At 46.5% G+C, this 18,298-nt stretch overlaps 1 protein-coding gene across 1 annotated transcript in view; it reads left to right on the forward strand.

The window, feature by feature from the left end:
- The first annotated feature begins 3,685 nt into the window (after positions 1-3,685).
- Positions 3,686-18,298, forward strand: part of LOC116942629 (syntaphilin-like) — a 31,049-nt gene continuing 16,436 nt past the window's right edge. Inside the window, exons 1-2 of the mRNA XM_032954764.2 lie at positions 3,686-4,131; positions 7,077-7,271. The gene's annotated coding sequence lies outside the window, so the exon portion shown is untranslated. The remainder of the gene's footprint in view (positions 4,132-7,076; positions 7,272-18,298) is intronic.

The following is an 18,298-nucleotide window of genomic DNA, read 5'->3' on the forward strand; positions in this document are numbered from 1 at the left end:
GCCCCCGACTGTGCCAACAACTCGCTGAATTTTAGGCGCCCGGCTCTCCGCCCGTTGTTGTGAGCGTGGCTCCTCTCGTGGGCAGTTGGAGGCTCCACATCCTCATCGCATTTTAACACGCAGGAGGCTCTCACGACCAATCTCACCCATAGTTCTTTTTTGAGTCACATCGCGTAAATATAGATGTTTTGCTAAACCCGCCACCACCCGACACAGCCAGTAATTACAACTAGCTTCAGTTGATGAAGCTAGTTGTAATTACTGACGAAACGTCGTACTCAGATTGTAAATGTTGTGGATTTTCTCTCCAACACACCGGTGTGCTGTACTGGTAACGAATTGGCATGTGCTGTTTACGTGACAAACCTTACTAATTGGCTGTGTTTGGTTGTGGCGGATTTAACGACACATATTTACGTGATCTAACCCTCCCCCCCCCCAAAAAAAAAACCTATATCATGGATCCTCATCACAAACACCACCACCACAACTATCATTACCATCACCACGACCATCATTGCCACCATCACCAGAACTATCATCACTATCATCATCGAATATATTTTTTTGCGGATGGCAATATGTTCAGGAGCTAAATGTCCAATACCGAGGTGTGGCTGGCCATGACGAGAGGGCTTCAGGAGAGAGTTCGTGTTGTTTTGCTCTTCCTCCTCTGTTGAAGGAGCGCAAACAACTGTACTCTACGGTTCAAAGTATGGGTTGCATGGCCACAATCTCACTCCTGTGGCTTGTGTCTTTACTCTGACAATTTACAAAAGGAGATGTGGCACATCGGCCTTTTAATGTTCTGGTGGGGTTGATGGTTCCACCAATACATGGAAACGCAGTGGCGATGACCAAGAAGAAGGCATGTGTGACTGCAGGGTTGTGTGAAAACACGGCTCAGTGCTCCCACCTTGTGGATATACTGAAATACAACTCCGTAGATTTGAAGATTTCGTGACTGCAATGATCCATACTCTTTGGTTCTTTCGGTAAAGTCACGTAGGTAAAAATAAAATAAAATTAATCAAATTACGACGTTTCGGAGGCAACACAAGCTTCCTTCATCAGGTGTAAAAAAGGCACAGCAGAATTACTGTAGAGTAATTTGATTAATTTTATTTTATTTTTACCTACGTGACTTTACCAAAAGAACCTGAGTATACAACTCTATAATGAAGGCTTTTAAATTAGACGGCGTAAATTTTAACGTGTCGTTAAAGTTGCCACCACCCGACACAGCGAATCAGGAAGGGTTGTCACGTAAACATGTCAATTCGATACTAGTTCAGCACACTGGTGTGTTGTAGAGTAAACACAGCATTTACAATTCGAGTACGACGTTTCACCGGTAACTGCAACCAACCTCAGGTGACAGCCTGATGAAGCGAAAGCCTACGTATTAATAAACTGTATTCGTTTTCACTATTTTTTTTTAATTTTCCCATGTAAGGCCCACTGAGCTGTATACCAGTAACTCTTTTTCAGAAGTAAACCCGGTCACAAATGATGGCTCAACGAGGTGGATTTTCGCGTGGAAATGTATAGCAGCCAAATACTCTAAACGCACATTGATTCTTAATGTGAAGAGAAAAATCGGAGGTCCCGGAGATGAATCATGCAAAGAACAAATATACAGCAGGCGTCAGGGTCGGGATCCATTCAACGATCTCCTGTACACCAGGCGAACCTATGACCCACGATCTCCTGTACAGAGATACCAGGCGAGGCAGCATCTCGCCACCTCTGGCAACTGTCGCCTCTTATGGCCAATGCGATGTTCCAGTACTCCAGCCTCACTCGGGTTCTGTACAAGGCACACATTCCCAGGGACCACTGCCTTCTTCCGTACGGCTGATGTAGATGCAGATGCAGAGGAAAGACTACAATTTCACATTTCCAAGTAAAATGAGCCAGATCAACGGCGTCAGCAGGAGCAGTAGCAGAGTTTATCGCCGTGAAGGCTCCTTCGTGTTTGTGGATCGGGGCATTGCGTCGTTGAGCTATGCACAGCATGGGGCAAACAGGGGCAGCAGAGAGCTCTCTACAATGTCATTCACTGCAGGGGACACACGAAACTGCAATAACAGCTGCAGGACCGTGGACATTTATGCAATCGTAAATGAACAACAATTGTTCATTATTTTATTTTATGGAATAATTGTTCACTAATCTGTGAGATTATAACTTTTCAGGGTAATTTGTGGGCACAAATTAAATAACTACAATATTGTAATGACCTTTATCCTCATCGACCAGCACGTGGATTGAGATCGAGTATTTCTTACCCCCCCCCCCATACACCGTGTGACCGCTACGCATTGTGATTGTGATCGCGCTGGAGGTAATACTATATCAGAAGTTGGCACATATATCGTCGAGTCTATGATCGTAACTGGAAAAATAAATACATCGAAAACCAACATTTGATATGTGTGTGTATAAACGCTTTACACATAGACACATTACAGTACTATGCGTCGTTAGCGAACCGAGTAAATTCACCTCGGTGGAGTTGAGTGTACGGCTGATATCATATAGCTAGCCTAGAGTGGTGGCGATGTTTCGTGGTGGTGGTGGTGGCGATGTTTGGTGGTGACGATGTTTGGTGGTGGTGGATGGTGACGATATTTGGTGGTGGTGGATGGTGGTGGTGGATGATGGTGGATGGTGGTGGATGGTGGTGGTGGTAGTGGAGGTGGATGGTGGTGGTGGATGGTGGTGGATGATGGTGGTGGATGGTGGTGGTGGTAGTGGAGGTGGTGGTGGTGGATGGTGGTGGATGATGATGGTGGTGGTGGTAGTGGAGGTGGATGGTGGTGGATGGTGGTGGATGATGATGGTGGTGGATGGTGGTGGATGGTGGTGGTGGTAGTGGAGGTGGATGGTGGTGGTGGATGGTGGTGGATGGTGGTGGATGATGGTGAATGGTGGTGGTGGATGATGATGGTGGTGGTGGATGATGGTGGTGGTGGTAGTGGAGGTGGTGGATGGTGGAGGTGGATGATGATGGTGGTGGATGGTGGATGATGATGATGATGGTGGTAGTGGTGGATGGTGGTGGATGGTGGTGGATGATGGTGGATGATGATGATGGTGGAGGTGGTAGTGGAGGTGGTGGATGGTGGAGGTGGGTGATGATGGTGGATGGTGGATGATGATGATGGTGGTAGTGGTGGATGGTGGTGGTGGATGATGGTGGTGGATGGTGGATGATGATGGTGGAGGTGGTGGATGGTGGAGGTGGATGATGATAATGATGATGGTGGTGGTAGTGGTGGATAGTGGTGGATGGTGGTGGTAGTGGTGGATGGTAGTGGATGATAATGATGATGGTGGTGGTGGCGGATGATGATGATGGTGGTGGATGGAGGTGGATGATAATGATGGTGGTGGTGGCGGATGATGATGATGGTGGTGGATGGTGGTGGATGGAGGTGGATGATAATGATGGTGGTGGTGGTAGTGGTGGATGGTGGTGGTAGTGGTGGATGGTAGTGGATGATAATGATGATGGTGGCGGATGATGATGGTGGTGGTGGATGGTGGTGGATGGAGGTGGATGGAGGTGGATGATAATGATGGTGGTGGTGTCACTGATGGGACGCCGCGCTGCCGGGCTCGCGTCATCGCGGGGCGGAGTTGCCCGGGGGCCGTGCGGGAGGGAGGGAGGGAGGCGTTGGAGAGTCGCTGGGTGTGAGTGCTGCTGATGATGGTGGTGTAGTGGTGCTGCTGCTGCTGATGGGGCTGGTGTAGCTGTGTGGTGTAGCTGTGCTGCTGATGGTGTAGCTGTGTGGTGTAGTGCTGATGGTGGTGGTGTAGCTGTGTGGTGTAGCTGTGTGGTGTAGTGCTGATGGTGGTGGTGTAGCTGTGTGGTGTAGTGCTGCTGCTGATGGTGGTGGTGTAGCTGTGTGGGGTAGCTGTGTGGCTGCTGCTGCTGCCGCTCGATCTTTGGGAGCTTCGTTAGGAGGTGTCCCCCCACCACCACCACCTCCCCGTCTCCCACGCAGGCTGCTTCTGCTGCTGAGGCAGCGCGACCCCCGCGCGCCCGTAGCCCGGGGCCCCCCGCGACCCCCCCAGCGGAGCGGCGGCGAGTGGCACGAAGGGTGCGGGGCCCCCCACTGTTCGGTGAGCGCACGGGGGGCACGGGGGGCACCCTCACCACCCTCACCACCACCACCCTCACCACCACCACCCTCACCACCACCACCGCCACCCTCACCACCACCACCCTTACCACCCTCACCACCCTTACCACCCTCACCACCACCACCACCCTCACCACCACCACCACCCTCACCACCACCACCACCCTCACCACCACCACCACCACCCTCACCACCACCACCCTCACCACCACCACCCTTACCACCCTCACCACCACCACCCTCACCACCAACCCCCCCAACCTCACCACCGCCACCCTCACCACCACCACCAGCACCATCACCACCGGCACCCTCACCACCACCACCACCGTCACCACCACCACCCTCACCACCACCACCCTCACCACCCCCACCCTCACCCTCACCACCACCCTCACCACCACCACCCTCACCACCACGACGCGGTGATAGCAGGTGTGTGTGGTGGGGTTAGATGGTGGACGTGAGTTACCAGGGCTTGGCGTGCCGCGAGCTGGCTGGGAGGCGCACTGCGTCGCGCGTGGCGGCGGCGGGGGTGTTCGTGTTCGTGCTCTCACCCGGCGTCCTACAAGAGGCATGGGCGGCTGTGTACACTCGCACATGAACGACACGGCCTGCGCAATTAGTAACGCACGTGGCACGCATGTGTGCTTGCATGTCCGTATCGGGAGACGGGGGTCTGCTACGCACGAAGCGCCTCTGGCCTGTGGTGTGGTGGCGGTGGTGGGGATCTGGCTCCGACTGCACCATACGGGGCTTGTATAGTGGCCAATGTGCGTTAAGGTGCATAAGGCTTTTATTATTATTATTCGCTACGAACGCACGCCTGACTGCCTACACCACGTAATACTTTGTATCGCGTAACCCAATTGAACCCCTTTATACATTTGTCTCATTTCGTCCGTGAGGATTTCATTAAAAACCTGTACAGGCCGAGCGCTGTGACTATGAATACGGTAAATATAAGCAACCGCCTGCCCCAAAGCACTTACAGTGTCAGCAATTGCCCTAGCAATAACAATACAGCAGCAGTATCAATAGCCTAGCAACAACGGTGTAAACAATATCATAGCTCTTACTGCCGAAGCAATGACCCGTTACATAGCTGTTTAGCGTGCTGTGCGATTGATTCCACAAGGCCCTGTGATGATGATGCTGCTGCTGCTTTCTGCCCGTCATACAGCCAGCCACCGATGTCACGATCAGAGCCAGGCGACACGGACACTTGGCATGACTGGCGTTTAAAGGGTCTCCGCTTTTCGTGCCCAACGTAAACCTGCTAATACACGTGTCGACGTTCATGCGCAGGGCGCCAGCGGTGATTGCATTTGAATGCTGCCCTGTCCTGCAACGTGCATCCGCGTCGCATATAGGGTGGCCCAAGGCTTTCAAGTCGCTTCGCTTCGTGAATGTCGACACGACCCAGTGTGTTTTTTTAAGAGCGGTGTGCGGTAATAGTGCAAAACTTGACTCGTGGGTGGATTGATGAACTTGCAGCAACGGCGTTTCGAGTTACCTAAAGCATTCGGAGACATTTGCAACCTTAGCCCATAAGACTGAGGATGCCGTGAAGAGAGCGTGAAACGCATCGTCCGGATTGTTTTCTTTATTCACGGCACTGAATAGCAATGTTAACATCCAGATGCATCACTGCACGTCGCACTAAAAACACGACGGCAAGCGTCCGTATGGCGTCATCCTGCATGCACTCTGCCGTACACTACTGACACTTGCACACTTGCAGAATAATTCAGTGCAGCATAACAACCCGTTGCATTGTTCATCATCATCATCGTCGTCACGTCTCACAATGTACCCTGGCTACTTGGACGATGACACTCGAGCGGTGAAGTGCTCATAAATGCATTCGCTGACATTACGGCGAGCGTAAGAGGATGAATGCAGTCTTCAGTTGGAGGCAGGTTATAGCAGCCATGGCACATACACACACACACATATCTGCATTTTTTTGTGATTTGTGTCCATTGCTTCTGGCATATTCGACTAATTGCAGTACGTGACATCCTCATTCACGACGTGCTGCAAGATGCCATTGCAGCCCTGCGTACTTTTGCTGTCGTGTGGAGCGGTGGAACAGTGGTGAGCAACACTGTGGCTACCCTTGACCGAGTTCACGATTTCCCAGCCATGGCTGACATCAGTGGCGAGCGATACCTGAAGCAGGCCTGCCAGCCTTGCGTTATCCAGACTGGCACTGAATTGGCATCATGGCGATGTTAGTGTACGTACATTATCATCAAACCCCCATGACCAATACAGCATGGGGAGGCTCTTTGCCAGCAGTGTATTGACAAAGGGAAGTACATTGTTATTATTTGCATTACTATATAGCGGCTAGTTTTTTTTTTGTTCACTCGGTACACGTTATGTGTTTAAAAAATATTGCACAAAAACCTGCCGTCATATTCTGCAGTTCTTCCTTCAGCACAAAGTGTGGTCTATGTTTACGAGTCTTTTTCCATCAAGCTTAGTCCGAGTATAACAAACGTGTACTGTGTATTACGTGTATGACATGACATACATTCTACCACTGGTGACTGAAGTAGGCTCTAACCTTGGAAATTCGTGAGCGCATTGCAGCTTCTGAAGAATAGATTCAACGATTTATAGAAACTAAACTAAAACTATTTTTTATTTTACCACTGAAGACCCACTGAGCGATATAGCTATTTTTCAGAAGCGACCTGGTCACCAGTGATAGCTCAACGAAGTGGCTTATCATTTGGACATTTATAGCAGCCAAATACTCTAAACGGACATTGATTCTAAGTGTGGAGGGAAAAACCGGAGGACCCGGAGAGAAATCATGCTAAGAACATGCAGACTCCAAATATACGCATGTTGATTCTAAATTATATGTAGTGTGATTTATTCACGGACTGTGTGTTGTCGCACATGTTGCAGATGGTGGCAAGCACAAGCACGCCGAGTATCAGTCCGACGGAAGAGACCGTTTTGTCATCAAGACACCTGCCAGCGGCGGCGGCGGCACTAGAGGAAATGTGTTTGGAACATTCACGTTCAGAGCAGAGACGGGGAGGACATCTCAATCTCACTACTACTGCCTTGGGCGTCTAGAGCCGCAGAAGCCTCTCACCGGTAACATTTCTGTTTGCTCTGGCCACCGATAAACTCGCACTACACCACAGTACCATGGATAGATCACGCGTCTGGCTTCATTTAGAGCTTCAGGCAACGAAATGTGTTTGCACACTTGTGTGATGTACACCTCAAAGGATGGTTGATGCTTGGCTTTAAGATTTTTAAAGTGGCAATTGCCAAGGACAGTGCAGTACAGTGCGTACAGATGTTGGCAACGTATAACACCAACATCAAGCCGGTATTACTTTGCACCAATTGGCCCATTCCTCCTCCCCATTTTCACACTCTATAATCATTACCCTCATCGCCCCATCTCAAAAACCTTAGTGAGAGAGGTCTCCCGGACTGTTGCTGCTGTGGCTGTTGGCATCGTGCTGTGAGCCAGCTTTGGGTGGGTGCCCCTTAGAGCGGATTATCCTTCCGCCTCCACTCCAAGCACTGTTTCAGGGAATTCCACTTGCGGTGCAGTTCGCATGAATTATTTATCGAGGCTCCCTGTTCTCAGTGGAAGCGGACCTCACGGACGCTCAAGGCTGGGCACCCGTACACTGTTGTTGATGGGGCTACAGAACAATTAAGATGGTTGGAAGTGGTGGTGATGATGGAGATGAAGTTGATAAAATTGTTTGACACAAAACGCAAACGGTACCCCTAATTTAGAATCTGAAAAAAAAATCAGTATTTATAACGTCATGCAAAACCATAACGACTATCATTAACATCGCATACTTATTAAGATATTTTTGTTTTATATTATGGTTTTGTTAAAATCCTCAAATTAACTGTTTTTTATATAAAAAAAAAAATCATAATTTTTGCCATAATACTTTGTTATACTGTAAAGCACTGTATTGACCTTGAGCGTGGTAATGCGAATGAATGCACAGGCACACTGTTGAAACACAACATCAACCACACAAGTCAATAGCGTCATCACTCTAATTCAATTACACCGCAGTTTGTTATATGTACGCTGTAAGCCATACATTTAGCACCGTGACATTACATTTGTGAACGTACTTGTACAAGACGATGGACTGAAACGTCGGAAAAATCATATTGTGATAATGAAATGGCGCATTAGGACGTCGACAGAATATGTTTATGACGGCGTGCACGGCGAAGGGGGGGGGGGGGGAGGAGATCCCTGGTTGGGGAGAGATCGTTGATACGTAAATCGGGTAATTCGGCCCGACGGCAGGCCAGGCGCATCACGACAGGCTGAGACTGAGGCTGTGGCTGCTTGCTGCTGCCATTCTTCAAGCAAGGCTGAGTCATGGCCAGTCACGTGGTGCGCAATGAAGCGGCACTCAGGCAGGCATTATATTCCGATGATGGAAGCTGGGCAGCAGCAGCAGCAGCCACAGCAGCCGCATAATTCAGAGCTGTTTGGGAATTCATTTCAGGCAGCCGAGCAAACATGCAACACGGCTGCTGCTACAGTGAGGGAAAAAAGTATTTGATCCCCTGCTGATTTTGTACGTTTGCCCACTGACAAAGAAATGATCAGTCTATAATTTTAATGGTAGGTTTATTTGAACAGTGAGAGACAGAATAACAACAAAAAAATCCAGAAAAACGCATGTCAAAAATGTTATAAATTGATTTGCATTTGAATGAGGGAAATAAGTATTTGACCCTTCTGCAAAACATGACTTAGTACTTGGTGGCAAAACCTTTGTTGGCAATCACAGAGGTCAGACGTTTCTTGTAGTTGGCCACCAGGTTTGCACACATCTCAGGAGGGATTTTGTCCCACTCCTCTTTGCAGATCTTCTCCAAGTCATTAAGGTTTCGAGGCTGACGTTTGGCAACTCGAACCTTCAGCTCCCTCCACAGATTTTTATGGGATTAAGGTCTGGAGACTGGCTAGGCCACTCCAGGACCTTAATGTGCTTCTTCTTGAGCCACTCCTTTGTTGCCTTGGCCGTGTGTTTTGGGTCATTGTTATGCTGGAATACCCATCCACGACTAATTTTCAATGCCCTGGCTGAGGGAAGGAGGTTCTCACCCAAGATTTGACGGTACATGGCCCCGTCCATCGTCCCTTTGATGCGGTGAAGTTGTCCTGTCCCCTTAGCAGAGAAACACCCCCAAAGCATAATGTTTCCACCTCCATGTTTGACGGTGGGGATGGTGTTCTTGGGGTCATAGGCAGCATTCCTCCTCCTCCAAACACAGCGAGTTGAGTTGATGCCAAAGAGCTCCATTTTGGTGTCATCTGACCACAACACTTTCACCCAGTTGTCCTCTGAATCATTCAGATGTTCATTGGCAAACTTCAGACGGGCATGTATTTGTGCTTTCTTGAGCAGGGGGACCTTGCGGGCGCTGCAGGATTTCAGTCCTTCACGGCGTAGTGTGTTACCAATTGTTTTCTTGGTGACTATGGTCCCTGTTGCCTTGAGATCATTGACAAGATCCTCCCGTGTAGTTCTGCGCCGATTCCTCACCGTTCTCATGATCAGTGCAACTCCACGAGGTGAGATCTTGCATGGAGCCCCAGGCCGAGGGAAATTGACAGTTCTTTTGTGTTTCTTCCATTTGCGAATAATCACACCAACTGTTGTCACCTTCTCACCAAGCTGCTTGGCAATGGTCTTGTAGCCCATTCCAGCCTTGTGTAGGTCTACAATCTTGTCTCTGACATCCTTGGAGAGCTCTTTCGTCTTGGCCATGGTGGAGAGTTTGGAATCTGATTGATTGATTGCTTCTGTGGACAGGTGTCTTTTATACAGGTAACAAGCTGAGATTAGGAGCACTCCCTTTAAGAGTGTGCTCCTAATCTCAGCTCGTTACCTATATAAAAGACACCTGGGAGCCGAAATCTTTCTGATTGAGAGGGGGTCAAATACTTATTTCCCTCATTAAAATGCAAATCAATTTATAACATTTTTGACATGCGTTTTTCTGGATTTTGTTGTTGTTATTCTGTCTCTCACTGTTCAAATAAACCTACCATTAAAATTATAGACTGATAATTTCTTTGTCAGTGGGCAAACGTACAAAATCAGCAGGGGATCATATACTTTTTTCCCTCACTGTATGGACTGTTTTTGTTTTATGTTTGTTGTGGTTGCACCTGATTCAAGAGCCGAATGGCTCACAGGGCTATACCAAAATAAATTAACTGAAAATGAGCTGACTGTGGGACTTGGCATGAGCACACATCTCATACTGCCCATCGAATGCACTGCTGCCAAGTGATTTATGTGCTTTTAATGAACACAATTGGCTGCGATCAATTGACATCGATGTTTTTCTTTTTGCTTGTTGCCACGACATTATTAACACATGTTAATACAGTACACCACAGCACAATGTAACCAAAACAGCATAGTACACTCGTAACAATGTAACTTGACCGGGCAATAAAGTTAGTCGAAGGTAAAGGTGCAGCCGTAGAAATTGCTTGCTCGCACGACTGCTGCCAGAAGGGTGTCCAAACCTAGGAGCTCTAGAGCCCTCTCGACCGTATTTGGCCTACTCTTCCCAACTGGTCACGTCTTAGAAACTAAACTACTTTTATTTTACCAGATAAGGCCCCCTGAACTATGTAGCTCTTTTTCAGAAGCGACCTTGGCCACAAATGATAGCTCAGTGAAGTGGCTTATCGTATGGAAATGTATAGCAGCCAAATTCTCTGAACACGTGATGTTAATTCTAAATGTGGAGGGAAAAATCAGAGGACCCGGAGAAAAACCACACGAGCACGGGGAGAAAGACAAGCAAACTTCAAATATACAGCAGGCGTCAGGGTCGGGATCGAACCCATGACCTCCTGTATACCTGGCGAAGTAGTTAACATCTCGCCACTTTACTCCACCACACGCACTGTGGCGATCAACTAATTGTGGTGTGTACCCATTGGTACTGCCGGTTGGACTGAGGTGGAAAGATTAAGAAGCATGCCTGTTTCTTAAACTGGCGTGCCAGGAGGTTAAACCAACGACCTCTGGATTGCAAGTCCAGTTTGATAACCATCACACCATGGTGGCATCCCATTGAACTGTTTATTGAATAAAATACAAAACGCTGGATAACATTAGTAAACAAAGCAATACAGTACAATGCTATACAATCGGACAGCACGGCACAACACAGTATTTCCCCCGCACCTCCGATAAGCACGGTTGGCAACGTACGGTGCGAAAGAAGTTCAACATACATATGCACGTACATTACACAGCGCAGTACCTAGTTACGGCAAAACACTGATGCCCAATGCCGAAATTGCGCGCCATCCTCTTAACAGTGGTAACGCAGCTCTGGCACAGACGTTGCTGTGGTGACGCCTCGAGATACAACACCCTCACCACCCGGTCTGCACGATTGCCGGCGCGCTGTATAGCCGGTGGCAGCAGTCTTGTGTGTGTACCGGCTATGACGCGGTGTGCACCTATTCCAAAGCACCGCTGTATTGTACAGCTCTTACAAATATGTAGGTGCACCCGTTCAGGCACGGCTACAAATGGAAGACAGCTGTCATAAACTTACTAAATACCGTACAGTTAAGACAGGTGCACGTATCCTGGCACCACTATTGGTAGAGCTAAAATATAGAAAGTTCTTTCCAGTGGCCAATACGTTGACAGCGGTCCACGGGTGGCGGATCACAAGAGATTTTCCTGTGGACCAATCGGTTTCAAAGACAATGCATATATTATCAGAGTACGTTTTTTGTTTGCATTCTGGCAACAAGTTATTGTGGTTAATGCAGACATAATTCCTTGTAAAAGGTTTCAGTTTGGTGTTTTAACATCTTGACACCTAAATTTTGATTTAAAGCTTTCGTGACTGCAGGGATGCATATTCTTGGTTCTTTCGGTAAAGTCACGTAGAAGGGAAACAATAAAATAATACAGATATAAAACAATAAAATTCTCACGACGTTTCGACTGCAACACAAGCAATCATCATCAGGTGTGAAAACCACAGCAAGAACATTTTTCACTGGAAAAACCACCTCTGCGGTACAAAATTCTACTCACCTGGTATCGACAATCACGCGTATTTCCCTGTCCCCAGACGACCTGCTTGTCAGTTTTGATGTAGTTTCCTTATTCATCAAGGTTCCTGTACCTGACACCATCGCAATCATTGAAGACTTGGTTCATCAAGGACTAAATACTGAGGTACCCCCCTGGTGAGACACTGCTTAACCAATACATACTTCACTTGGAATGGAACTTTCTACAAACAAACTGAGGGCACCCCTATGGGCTCCCCCCCTATCTCCAGTTGTAGCCAACATTTGCATGTAGAAATTTGAGACTGACGCCATCCAGACTGCCACTCTGCGCCCAACCTTATGGAAGAGGTACGTGGATGACACTTTTGTCATCTGGCCACATGGCCGGCCTGCTCTAGACCAATTCCTCGACCACATCAATTCCATACACCCAGCCATCAGATTTACCATGGAAGTCGAAAAAGATGGCAAGCTACATTTTTTGGATGTCCTAATAAAAAAGAGACATGATGGTTCAATGAGCCACTCTGTCTACAGGAAAGCTACCCATTCGGATGCTTACCTGAAACCGGATTCCCACCACCATCCATCCGAGAAGAATTCCATCATCAAGACTCTGCACCATAGAGCCTAATGCATATCCGACCAGGAACACATAGCCAGTGAACTCAAGCACGTACACCAAGCTCTTAAGGCTAATGGTTACTCCGACTACACAATCCGCAAAGCTATCACTCCAACCATGAAGAAGGACCCTCTTGAGGAGCCTTTCAAAACCATCACTTTACCATACATTGCGGGGATCACAAAAAATATCTCCAAAATCTTGAATAAACACAAGATCCAGGTCCGATTCAACACATTACATAAAATCCGTGATCTGGTTCCGTCTGTAAAAGATGTGATTCCGGACATACAGTACCCTGGCGTCTACAAACTAAGTTGCCTCTGTGGTAGTAGTTACATTGGAGAAACCAAACTACATGTCTCGGACCGCATTCGTGAACACAAAGCAGACCTAAAACACGGTAGGACCAACACCTCGGCCGTGGCAGATCACTGTTATAATTCAGTAGGCTCACATGACATTGACTTCTCCAAGACAGAGGTTCTTTGCAAGCCATCTGGCTACCATGAGAGATTCGTTCATGAGGCTATCCACATATACAAACACAGAAACAATTTCAACCGAGAAGATGGATTCTGGCTTAGCAATCATTGGAAGGATTTGATAAACCATTTCGGGTCTTAATTGATTGTTCACGCTTACGGTGGTTTTCAGACCGCATCCATTATTTTCGTCTCTCCCCTCCTCTTTTCCGAACATAGATGGACTCGTCCATCTGAATAACTGCCAAATCGCTCTCCGTGGTGCTAACGTAAAAAAAAACCCGCCACTTTTTTCAAATGTTCTTGCTGTGGTTTTCACACCTGATGATGATTGCTTGTGTTGCAGTCGAAACGTCGTGAGAATTTTATTGTTTTATATTTTTATTTTATTGTTTCCCTTCTACGTGACTTTACCGAAAGAACCAAGAATATCTTGACACCTGTTTTGTTGCCAGAAAAAAGGGGAAAACCTATTCTCACAAGTGTACATTATTGATACATTACGATAAATTACCTTGCCTGTTATACTATATGTATTATTATTAGTTTATCATATTAAATAGGTTACACTTGTATAAAAATTTGTCATACATACGGTACGCATGGGTGCCATCTGTTGGGTGCCACCTGGCGCCCAAATATTCGCTCTGGAACGTAAAAAATGTGTCGCTTCAGGCTTAAGTTCGTAAATCTCGAGTGTGTTATAGCGAAAGTATGTAAAGCGGGAGGGTATAAATCGGGCTGTATTAATCTGTAGCAAATAAGATATGTTTAGTCACCTCTATTATTATTTATTCATATGCAGTACATTGTGGCAGGGCAGATGAAAACAGTGTAAAAATATTGACTTAAAGCTTTCGTGACTGCAGGAATTCATATTCTTTAGGTTTTTCGGTAAAGTCACGTAGATAGGTTAAAAGAAAATAACACAAATCTACGACGTTTCGATCGCAACACAAGCAATCGTCATCAGGGTGACGAAGAGATAATTTATAGATTAAATTGACTGGATGCTCACGGACAAACGCCTCGTAAAATTCAACACAATGCAGTCGCAGGCTGGAGTGATGCATGCTACACTGGTGTTGCCTTCCTCTAGCAGTGGATAGAACACGGCTGAGGATGATTGTGCCACACAGGTAAAGGGGTTATGGATACACTTTTCTGTACTTATTCAAATGTTGTACATTAATAAGGGTGTACTTATCCTGGCACCAGCGCATAGGCAAACATCTCTTACGTCGAGATTTACAATCGCACGTGACTATAACTCCAGGATGCACGTACCACACAGGTGAACAACGCTTACATGCAACTACTATATACAAGAGAGGTGCACCTATTCTGGCACCTTTAATATTGATGTTGAAAAAATTAAGGCACACATTTTACGAAATGACAAATCAGTGTTCAAACTGCATTTACATTGTTTTTTTTTGCTCTTGCCAGCATTCTATCTTCAAGTAGAGGCACCAGAAAAGATCTGTATCCACCGATGTTGAGAGTGTTTCATGGAGCAGAGTTTTGCCACTGTTTACTATTTGAGTTCAATGAACATTCCTAGCGAGATGAAGCCCAACAAACCAGAGGTTGCAATGTGGGTTTGTGAAAACGGCCCAAACTATGTGTATGAAAATAGAAGGGTTGACACAGATTGACACTGCGGGGAAAAAAATGATTATAGCTTACATTGTTGCAGGATTATTAACGCTCTTTAAGACAAAATGCATGAGAGTGAATGCCCAACCTTACTAAACACCGGATACTGCCATGGCCGAACAAAATTCATGCGAAGAGTATTGGATATTGTTTCTAAGATGTTGTATGCTTATGCAAAATCAAAGATTGCCCTATATCCGTGTGTCAATTCCTCCCGGTGTCTCCTGTCACTGGCGGTTAGGGGGGGGGTTTGAAAATGTTTCATGTGTTGCCATGGCAACGTATTAAAGGTAGGATCTTGCGAGCAATGTTTATTTGGCGAAGGCTGATTGTGAACGACCGGATGAACAGGTGGAATTGAAATGCGGCGTGGCATTCTATGGATATTGGCAACAAAGCTGTTGGAAATTCAGTTTCGCGTGCTTAATCGCACAAGTATGATCACGTGACCGGGCACACACTTGCCTCACCGTAACACATTATTTGTGCAAAAGATTGTCGCTTGCCATGCCATGCCCTGTGCGTGAATGGGAGGACCAACACTTGGTGGATGCCGCATGAGGGGGTGAGGAATTGGAGGATCTGGAACATGACATCTAACAGTCCACACCTGATTGGTGATCAATAAGGGTTCACCGTGGGAAAAGCAGGATATGGGGTAGCGCAGTGGTAATTCTCAACCTGTTTTTGGCTACTGTATCCGTTGTAAAATTTTGTTTCAACCGACTACCCCCCTTGCCTGACCCAACATGGTTCTAAAAAAAAGTACGAATAATGAACATCAATATTTTAACAGATTGCCCATTTTGTGAGGTGTCCTGACTGGTATCTGCAAGCGAATAAAAAAATAAATTCAACGGACGCTCTGCACGCATACGATAATTTGTTCGCACTCTATGGTTACTCTTGGAAACCACATTGTTTACGATCAATGAGTTCAGAAAGGTCTTTTATATCGTTCCAGGTTACCATATGGATTGACAATTTTATCATAGATATTTAATATTGGCAGATTCATACATGAATATTCACCAATGACGCTCACGTACGATATAATTTCACGCATTTATAAATCACCCCACGTGCCTCCTGGGACATTACCACGCGTACCCCCCACCCCCCCCCGGTTGAGAACCACCGTGGTAGGGGGTCATCCGTGGCAGTGCTTCCTGGTGCATTTTCACGACTCTTCTCTCACCTTCCTCCCCATCTGCCTGAAATGGGCACGCAACTCTGAATTGCAGTACAGAGTGCCAGTCTCACTCGCACGTGAGACGACTAGCGTCTTAGCATCTCATATTTCCGGTCGTCTGCTGCTCTGGGCTAGATGTTGCATTCCAAATCATGTGTATTACAATGGCCCAATTTGCATTCAGGTTCTGCTGGAGTGCTGGTGAGTGTAGGCACGTACGCTGTGCTTTTGGGAAGAAGCGGAGATGCAGCGGATAGCGCATTGCACTACGATCACAGAAACTCAGGTTTTATTCGTGACCATGACACAGAAAGTCAACACTAAAGCCAGTTGCTATCTGAAGCTGCAAAACCCATCTGCGTAATGGATCACATCAGTTTGGAATGGAATGTGCTTGGATTGAGTGGGATTGGATCTTGTGTGGCATTGGGCATACCAGCCTCACTTGCTTATGAGGTTGAACTGGATTTTCTTCATGTGCGTTATGTGTGCAGTTTGTTGGGGAGCGGTAGTGTAGCGGTTAGTGCGCTGCGCTATGAACCCGGCGACCCGAGTTCGATTCCTGCTCGTGGCCAACACCGGTGACGATTATCTGAACCTGTTGAGGGCCTCCCCTAGGTCGACTCAGCCTCAAATTAGTACCGAGTGCAGTGTGTAAACATCGTCACTTGGGAGACAAAGGCGGCCGGGCGTGGTGCTGGCCACCCAGCCCCTCGTGCGCCGTCCCCATCTTTCATAGAGCGCTCGCTAAAAGCACTTCCCCCAATAGTCTGTTAAGGATATATGGAGGATCTTTGTCTTTTTTTGCACTTTGCTGAACGGATAAACTTCACCACGTGACTGCTTTTTAGATTTTTTTTCACGAAGCACAGCCCATTTAAGCCTTAAAGCCTCCTTTGTAATTGCTATATTTCACCTCCTAACCTTTGTAGGGGTTTTCTCGTATTATATGTGTATATTGTGCAACAGATGTCCCAATCAGCACGAATCCACTGAGATGTCTTTGATGCTGCTACGTGAACAATTGGGGTGGACATATTTGTGAAGTCACATTGGGCGATTTGAAAGCATAGACTATACATTTTTATTACAGGTTCATGGGAGTAGTAAATGATCGTCATGGCAACTCTACTCCTAACTTAAAAAAAACATCTGCCTATATCACTTGCTACAATGCGAGATTTTGTAAACCCAACGTAAATCGAGGGATAACTTTATTACTAATTTGCAGGTCTTGTGGTACGTTAAAAACTGCCCAATTTTGACCTGCTAATGTAAATAATTAAGCGAACAAAGAAGTGATTTTCTCGACTTGGATTTTTACCCGTAATTTTCCCGAGTTAAAAAAGTCAAAACGCCTGTGTGAACAAGTGGTACTCGTTCCCATTGGCAGCAAGTGCTGCACATTCCACATTACTACAGTACTACAAAATCACAGCCACGTTACGTAATTCGGGGGGGGGGGGGGGTGATGGGCAGAGTTTATCCCAAGCTGAGACTTTAACTCCTGATGCCCAGTGAGGCACTGCAAAATTCCATGCAGCTGGATTAATTTGAACACACAATATAATTATTTTGATATACTCTTTCCTATATTCCGAGTCGTAATGAGTTGTTTTATATCAATATAAAATGCAATTTTAAGTGCAATGCCTAATGTGTTTAATTTATATGAATATTGGAATTGTTTTATTCACACTCTCCATGCAAAGGGTTGTACTCAAGATATGACCCCTTGCATTATACCATTTGTAACAGCCCAGTTTTGTCTTTAAGAAAACAATTGAATATCCAAGTTCCTTCTGTACCGCAATTATTAAAACTATCTCATTTGCCACTATGGGCAGTACATGACAGATCTTCCCTTCTGCTTCTCAAACGCTTGACATTTTCAGCATTGGGTCATACATAATTGATGACGGATCTTTGAAATCTACCACGGAAGCTTCATTTCATCCTTTCATTTAAAGGACAGGGCATTTAAAAGTGCTGCTCTAATCTCTGGTACACAAATGAGTGCTGGAAATATACCAAGTGATTTGGTTCTGCAGAAAACTAGAATGTTGAAAAGCAAGCAAAATATTATTTTTT

Source organism: Petromyzon marinus, chromosome 15 (genome assembly GCF_048934315.1).
Source record: "Petromyzon marinus isolate PM22_M1 ecotype Great Lakes invasive population chromosome 15, UKy_Petmar_22M1.pri1.0, whole genome shotgun sequence".
Lineage (NCBI taxonomy): Eukaryota > Metazoa > Chordata > Hyperoartia > Petromyzontiformes > Petromyzontidae > Petromyzon > Petromyzon marinus.